General features: G+C 41.0%; 1 long non-coding RNA gene across 1 annotated transcript; it reads right to left on the bottom strand.

The window, feature by feature from the left end:
- Positions 1–659: 659 nt before the first annotated feature.
- Positions 660–2,828, bottom strand: LOC120439176. The gene is made up of 2 exons (XR_005612442.1): positions 2,691–2,828; positions 660–820 (listed from the first exon to the last, which is right to left on the bottom strand). It is a non-coding gene; the product is annotated as an uncharacterized LOC120439176 (long non-coding RNA).
- Positions 2,829–8,300: the final 5,472 nt, after the last annotated feature.

Here is an 8,300-nt window from a genome sequence, read left to right as displayed (position 1 = left end):
CAGAGAATCAGTGGCTGACTGTCAGTCGCACAGTCAGCCACTCATGTTACTGTCAGTCGCACAGATGTGGGAGGTGTTACACACAGTCTGAGTCGCTACGCTTTAAACAGGAAGCCTCAAAACTCTTTTTGTTTCGTGACCGTTTACAGACAGGTCGGTTCCATTCAAGTAAACAAGAACAAAAAATGAAATTAAAAGAAGTTCAATTTCATAGCATGCATGTACATGTAGTGAAGAGACTACTTAGAAACACCACAACTGTGTTTCAGTCATTCCCGGTAAGCTCTCTCTGCTTCACATGAACATGTGATACCAGGAAGAGCACACTGGTGCTGGCCAAAGAGACACTGCAGCAGATGAACAGTTTCAAGTTCTTAATAAAGAGTCCCCTCATGACTATATTAATCCATCTTATTTCTGATTTTATTACAGAAAACTGTAAAACATGTCTTGAAGCTATGTTTATTTTACTGACACAGTTATAGTCACGCACAAACATCCATTTTTTTACACAGAGCCACACAGGTTTGGATTAATAATAATTGTAATAATAAACTACCGGTGTTATCTTTGTCTAATATTTAAATTTAGTGATCTGAAACAAGTGACAAACATTTTTAAAAAATCACAAAGGAGTCAAACACTTTTTCACACCACTGAACAGTAAGACTGACAAAGAAGCAGCTTCAGTAACCAGAAGAACTGAAAGGATCAGAGTTCAGATCTCTGCATCGGTCTGAGTCTTCCAGATATTACTAACCTCTCGTGACTGTACCTATATACTGTGAAATAAAGGAGGTCAGGATTCAGAGTGAAGCTCCTGCAGCAAAAAAACATGTAAAAGTAAAGTGTTTTATGGCTTCTTAACCTCCTAAGACCCGAACTCTTCCACAGCATGCATTTTTAATTTCTCTTTGATATTTGGGCTGATTGGGACCTGATGAATGTAAAAACAAGGAATTACCAGATTTTCTTTTACCTGATTTTTGTTTCTAAGAAAAGTGAGAGCCACATATGAGGATATTCATTTAAAATTTTGATAAAACAGTGGCAGTATAATGTCCTCGTAAGTGGATATCAGGCACTTGCAGAGCAAAATGTAGTATTCTGGTCTAGACAACTCAAAATGTGATGTCCACATATGTGGACAGGAGGGCCTAGGAGGTTAAGGAAATGTTCTTGGTTTTTGTTAAGTTATTAACACTGATCCATGAATGATTCAGGTAGCTAACTCCTGAATGAACTGTGTACACATAACAAATTAATTAGCAGTGAAATGGTTTAAAACTGTTTCTCTGGGCACTTTGTTAGCAGCAGCCTGTCAAAAAAAAAAACAACACACTAATTGTTCCGGCTGCAAGAGAGGCAGACGCACCTGAGCGGCATCCGCTATCACACCTCGCCAGCTTAAAAGTCTGTGCTGGGTACCAATCTCACCTCCTACACCAACACTAACAGGCACTTTGAGCACTCAGCCACTCCATCATTGTTTCTCTCTAACAGAAAGTGTGGAGCTCCAGGAAAGATAAATGATGGCAGATATCTATACATGAGTAAAACTGAGGACAAAAAAAGCACAAAAAGCATCAACTTTGGTGAAGAATGTGCCTGAAAATGCTACTGTGCAAAGTGGCCTCGCAGTCAGGCTGTTTCCCAACATTATTTTACTGAGAAATTTGACACATCAACAGAGTTTTACCCTCAGCCTCAAAAGAACGAGTGACGCAGAACCAAAGACACAGACAGGCTTTTGGAGAGGGCGCTGGCTCACTGCGAAGAGAGCCGCTGTAGCCAGGACAGTTTGTCATTTTCTGCTGTTTCAAGCTCACTTTTCTTTCACCGTCAAATGAAGCTGGTAGCTAACGAGAGAGTCGATCACTTCCTGTCATTTGAGCTTAATTTAATCTGGAGTTTCGATTAGAGTTTTATTCTGTTTATTAATAATCAGCACAAAGACAGTAAAATGTAGCTGAAAGTACAGGAATTTCAAAGGGGACAGTAAAGATGCAACAATGTCAGTACATATTATTATTACAATTATTCTTATTGTTGTTGTTTTCAAATTAAACCTACTTAAATTTTTTCTGATTTCTAAAATGATCCAAAGATCAGATCAGAAAATTTAACAGTATTATCTCTATCTCACATGCACTCATGACTTCATTATTATGAAGATAGTGGTAAATTTGTACAAGAGACATTATGATTTCCTATTTCTATTTTCCACCCATGCGCCTGTGGTTTCCTCTTAGGGCGGTGCATTGGTTGGCACAGGGAGTCATAACCAGAGGCATCTGCAGATAAAAAGAGTCAGCTACTGTGCGGCTCACTTTGCTGCCACACTGACAAGATGACACGTTTTTCGATCTCTACGCTCATTCCTTTTCTTTTTATCAGCGGCGTTTCTGGGAAACTGATCCAGGCCGCTGCAGGAGACGATGTAAAGTTTCCCCTCACAGAGGAGTGCATGAAAGGAAGAGGCACGCTGAAATGTCGCCTGCAGGACAACAGCCTCCATTCAGTCGGGGATCTCGACGGCAGCTGGAAGCCGGCTCCAGGTTATATTAACAGGTTTTTCCAAAGCAGCGACTCTGTGATGCTGACCAGTGCAGACATCAGTGATGAAGGCTATTACGAGTTTGACTGCAACAACAAGAAAGAAGAGAGTGCACAGCTGCAGGTGTTCATACCTTCTGATGTTTTTGTACACGAGGGCGAGGATGCCATCCTCCCGTGCCGCTCCATCACAGCAGGTCAGTGGGTGAAGTCTGTGCGCTGGAGGAGAGATGGAGAGGTGGTGCTGGATGTCCGGTCGGGGAAAACCACATATGGAAAAAGCTTTGATGAAAGCCGGGTCTCAATACCATCAGACTGGCACCAACGAGCAAACCTGTCCCTCATCATAAAGCGAGCCGAGGCGAGAGACGGAGGAGTTTATTACTGTGACATCGACAAAGTGGAGAAACACCGCTCCGCTGTCCGCCTGCACGTCTCCACACCACCAACACCACCGAGCAGCACATCGCAGCCTACAACCACAGAGAGGGTAAGAACACAGACTGCATTACATAGTTTCAGACTTCACTGTGAACATTAAAGGTCCACTAAGGTATTCTCCCACACAACCACACAGATAACGGAGCCCAGATCAACAAGATATGTATTCTTGATAATTGGGGGGATTAGGCCTTTATGGCAGTCATGGGCTCTGATAACTTGGTGGAAGCAGCTCTTTCAGAGCCTCATAGTCGTAATGGGCACAGAAGCTCCATAAAAACCAGAAGCCCCTGTTTTTCCTGTTTGACCGAAATTCTACAATTTTCTACAATTTTAATGTCACCACATCTGCTGTCCAAGCTTCAGCACCTTAAAAGCAACATATAATGATCTCGCCTTTATGTTGAGCTTTACGGTGTAAAATGTTTTATTTTCACTTTAACTGAAAGCATTAAAAGTCAGTTAAAACTGCTAACTAATATTTCTGCTGTCTTCTTGTCCTCTGCAGCCATCAGAGTGCTCTGACTGGTCGTGGAGAACATTCTTCATAACGGTATTTTCGTTTGTGATCGTTGACCTGCTCGTTTGGCTCTGCTGGTTTCTGAGGAACAGGATATTCAAAGTGTGCACTCCAGGTTTTGGTGGAGGATCCTCAGAGCAGGAAGAAGAAATAAACTTGAAAAGTGTTACCATCAGCAACGGTGATGGATCTCTGCAGCGGCACAGAGGAGGAGGAGGAGGAGGGTCTGAAGAGGGCAGAGAATCAGACTGTGACCAACAACACATGCTGAAGTCAAACGGGAACCCTGACTTTATAAATGATGAGCCGAAAAAGAAAAACAACTCAACCCTTAAAGTGTAGAAGAAGAGATGAACGTCCACTCGCTTTTTTCCAAGCTCCTCAGACCACTTTACAAAATTCTTACTTCTTCAGAACAGTTTTATTGCAGTTTTGTTTATTCTACTTCTTTATTTACTCCCCTTTTATATTAAAATTATTCATTTACAGCGAGAACTTGTCCTGTTTGTTTGTTTATAGAGATTTACAGTCTTCACTCTGTTTACTTTGCTCTTTATAAAAAGCTCAGGTTAGCTGCTGTGTGCCAATAAAGTTGAGATAAAAACAAACTGACACTCTAACCTGATGAAGATTACAGTCATTCAGAGATTTTATTCATTTATTGCACATAATGAGACTTTTTTAAACAACAGCTGCAGGTATTTGTGTAAAATAAAGACAACAAGGAAAAAGTTCATACCAAAAACATTTGAATTAATAACAAGTGGGGAGAAAACAATGAAAAGATACAAAACATCAGCAATATACAGCTTGTAACAGAGCAAACAGGGTTTTTGTTCCTCACAAGAATCTTCATTTATTTTACTGCCTCCACCCTGAGAAAGGCAGGACCTCACTGACGTAGTAGGCGATGCCCAGGGAGAGGAGGGTGATGACCAGCAGAAGCCCATCCTCCACAAACTCCTGCCAGGTGTTTGTGAAGTTTATATCTGACTGAGCTTTTATGAGCCAGCTATAGGGCTTTGGAGCGTGATGTCACGGGAGCGGGGCCACGCCCCCTCCCGCCATGACAGTAGGCCAAAGAAAGCACACGGAAGCGTCAGCTATGGTTCGTACGTGCTGTGTTGCAACGTTAGATCACACGATAAGGAAGGCAAGAAGCTGGAAAATGGGCTCTCTTTTCATTGTTTCCCCTCCTGGAGGCAACGGGAGGGCTCTCATGTATCCGATATTACTAAACGAAGACGTCAGGCTTGGATTGCAGCGGTCAGACGAGCGGATATCGAGTTCTCTGCCATCCCCAATTTTTTGTTGGTTTGCTGGCGGCATTTTCTTACCGGTGAGTTCTAAATAAATTCATATCTCGCTTAATAGGCTTTTAGCGTTATTTTGAATGCGCTGAGGTCATAGATAATTAGATAAAATATAGTAATGTGTGATGCTGCAGAACCACGTCACGTTGACGGAGTAGCGTATTATTTGGCATTATTGTAGGCAAACCAGCATATGAAATATGAAGCAGAAAATAAAAGTATGTTTATTTTTTTATTCAAGATCTGTTCACATGTACTTAGCAAGTACATACACATGAAATGCAAACTATTTACATGGCAACGCACAGCTGGCAACCTCTGGCTGTATCTTGGTCATATGGTCAACGTACTCACAACGTGGAGGCTTAAAAACGGCCAAATCTTGTACCCAACCGTTTGTGAATTAGATGTGCGCCTCCAGGGATTTATAATTCCGAAAATTATTCTCCGTGTATGCGCTGACTGCACAGACAAGGTACGCGACAACGGCGGTAGGCTGTCTGGGTTTCCGCTCCACTGCCTTTTTTCATACGGGTCCACATTACCGATGCACGCTATTTTTTCAAAGTACCGTCTCTTGGCGTCTGGGCGCAATCGTTCGCGATACAGCCCTTTGTCTTTTGCGCTGATTTTAAGCATGGTTCTGGCAGTCCTGCTTCCAGCACAGTGTGTTTGTTTTGATTTGTGGCCGCCCGACATGGCGCCGCAATCCCACAATGCACTGCGGCGTGACGTCAACTCCAAAGCCCTATAAAGCTAAACTATGCTGGACTTGGTTTGTAGTGCAGCCTTCAGGGTAGTGGAGCCAACTCTACATGTGAAGTGAAGAAACTCTGTGAACATCAGAAAATAAGAAATCACAACCTGTGCTGATATAATCAGGATCTGCCCACATGAAACACTCAAGAACAGAATCTCTCACAGATTCATTTCTCTTTGTTTGCTGGTTACACTGATGTCCTGGATGTAAACATTACCTTATATGGTCATCTGTTAGATAGGTGTGTGTACACACTAGAGCAGTGTGTGGCAGCAAACACTGTCAGATTCAACTGACTCAGCAGATAATGCACTGACAGATTAATACAAAGTAATACAAATGCCAAGAAATAAAAGGTAAATCCACAGATTTCAGTTAAACAAAGTAACACATAGTACTGGGCGATATGGAAAAAATATTTATCACGATATGAATTATTTTATATCACGATAACGATATATATCACAATATACCACAATATTGCCACAATGTTTCCAGTTATCCTGTGAAAAGTTTAACAAAGACCTAGACACATTCATTCTCAATTAGGGGTCACTTGGAATAACTACAGCCAGAAAAGTAGCCGAAAATATTTTACTAACATGCATATCATATATGTTGGTAAAACTAAAATATATGTAGCGAAACCCCCCGAATGAAGGATGACACTTTACTGATGACGTTTTGAAGGTTTAATGGCAGTAAACCATCAACCTCACTGTAAGAGCTGGGGATGTATACATAGAAACAGCGTGTAAGCAAAAAAATCCACAATCTTACAATCGTAAACCTTATAACATAAAGTACGTTTCAACGTAACATTTAACAAATATAGCATCTGTCACAAAAACATCTAAACATGTCCTTATTTATATCATAACCATACCTTGGGCCTCTATCAAGGGGGCTGATAATGACAAAAGAAATCTCCATAGGCTCCATGAAACCATCCCATTTCAAACATATATACGTATATATATGTATGTATATAGAGAAAATTTCTTTTAGCTTTGATCATATCACAGTGATTCATGAAGACTCTGTGGCATTCATGAGGCTCCATCCTGATATTCAGATGCACACATACAGGAAAAAATGAAGAGCAGACTGCAGCTCTCTGTTTTTCAGAGAAAGTCACAGATTTGGAAGGTGTTGGCATTTCTTGAACAATTAGTAATAAGCAAAACCCCCAAGTAAACCTCTGATCCCACACACGCCACAGACATCATTCACACAACAGTGTCAACATTTGAGCAGCACAAGCCAACTAAAAATGACCACTAGCTAAAAAGCTGTCCTGTAATTACTGTGATTGAGACCAGGCTTTTACTGCAGCTGACTCATTAACTGAGAGGCAGCAAATATTTGAGCATTATTGATGTGAACTGAGACATGATGCACTGATCAGAGCAGCAGAAAAGACAATAGCTTAATTTAGCAGAATTACAAATGAAGGGTTTGCACTGTGCAAAGCAGCTGATGAGCCACATTTAACCAAAACATCCACAGCCAGCTCAGGATCACCAAGTAATGCATCATGAATGTGTTTGATGCAGGGAGAAAATGCAAAGTCAAAACAGGACAGCTTATGAAAACACATCAACACCAGCCACGAAGCTGAGTATTTCACAGACATCTAAAGACATTTAACTTCATCTTAATCAACTAATTATTCTCCTTCAATCACTCACTTCTGCTCTGTCACACCTACAACAGCAATCCTCCCACCACTCCCAGCTCAATATCAAATGAATATAATCCTCTACAGTCCAAACTAACCAGTCCATCAGATATATTTCCTCTTATACCTGACAGCTGTCATTCCCAGTGCAAATCTAAGCACCTTTATCACAGCCACCTCCACCTCAGCCTCCCATCAGCAGATACAGCTCATCTCACAGTTACTGTGTGACACCTGTTATCTCTATCTGAGCTTTAAGGTTTTGTCACAGCAGCTGATGAAAGGATGATCTCCACACCAACATTAGACAGATGGAGCTACAGCCTCACACAATCAGCCAGCAATTCAACAACATGTGGTGAGAGAGGCTTGATTAGGTGCTGACAGACCAATAAATAAAATATTCTGCAGTTTGTGTCTGCTTTGCTCCCTCAGGTCCTGAAGATGAATCTGACTGGATAAATCTGAGTTTGTGTCTGCGGCTGAAGCTCAGAGGACTCGTTCAGAGCAGCAGAGACAGTAAATCTTAGAGCTGCTTATCTACAGGATGTGCTTCTATTGGCTCTGTAGGGTAATTTCCAATGAACCAAGTTCAAATAAGGAACCTATTGCTGACGTGTGTTCCTGGTTTCCAAAAGAAATGCTTCCAGTTGCATTATGATTTGGAGATTGTTTATTTATTACAAACTGAAGATGTAACAATGAACTCCTTCCTAAATAAGCATGAAAGTTCCAAAAATAAGCAGTCATCCAGAACTACCTGTGCACACAGTGACATAACAGTACTTTATGTACACACAACATATATTTTCATTTATTTATTTATTTACTAATCCTGAAAAAATGACTTATGTAATGAATCTATGAATTATAAAAACAACATGAACTAAATTATAAATAAAAATATAAAGCAGACGTCTGGCACCTACAGACTCAGCTTATCAGCAGACCCACTCAGACAGTCCACTACATGAATTTCAACACATTAGTCATTACCCTGCATTTATTAAGATATAAGCACAGAAATGA

Source organism: Oreochromis aureus, linkage group 3, assembly GCF_013358895.1.
Source record: "Oreochromis aureus strain Israel breed Guangdong linkage group 3, ZZ_aureus, whole genome shotgun sequence".
Taxonomy (NCBI): domain Eukaryota; kingdom Metazoa; phylum Chordata; class Actinopteri; order Cichliformes; family Cichlidae; genus Oreochromis; species Oreochromis aureus.
This window is presented reverse-complemented; position numbering and strand designations above follow the sequence as displayed.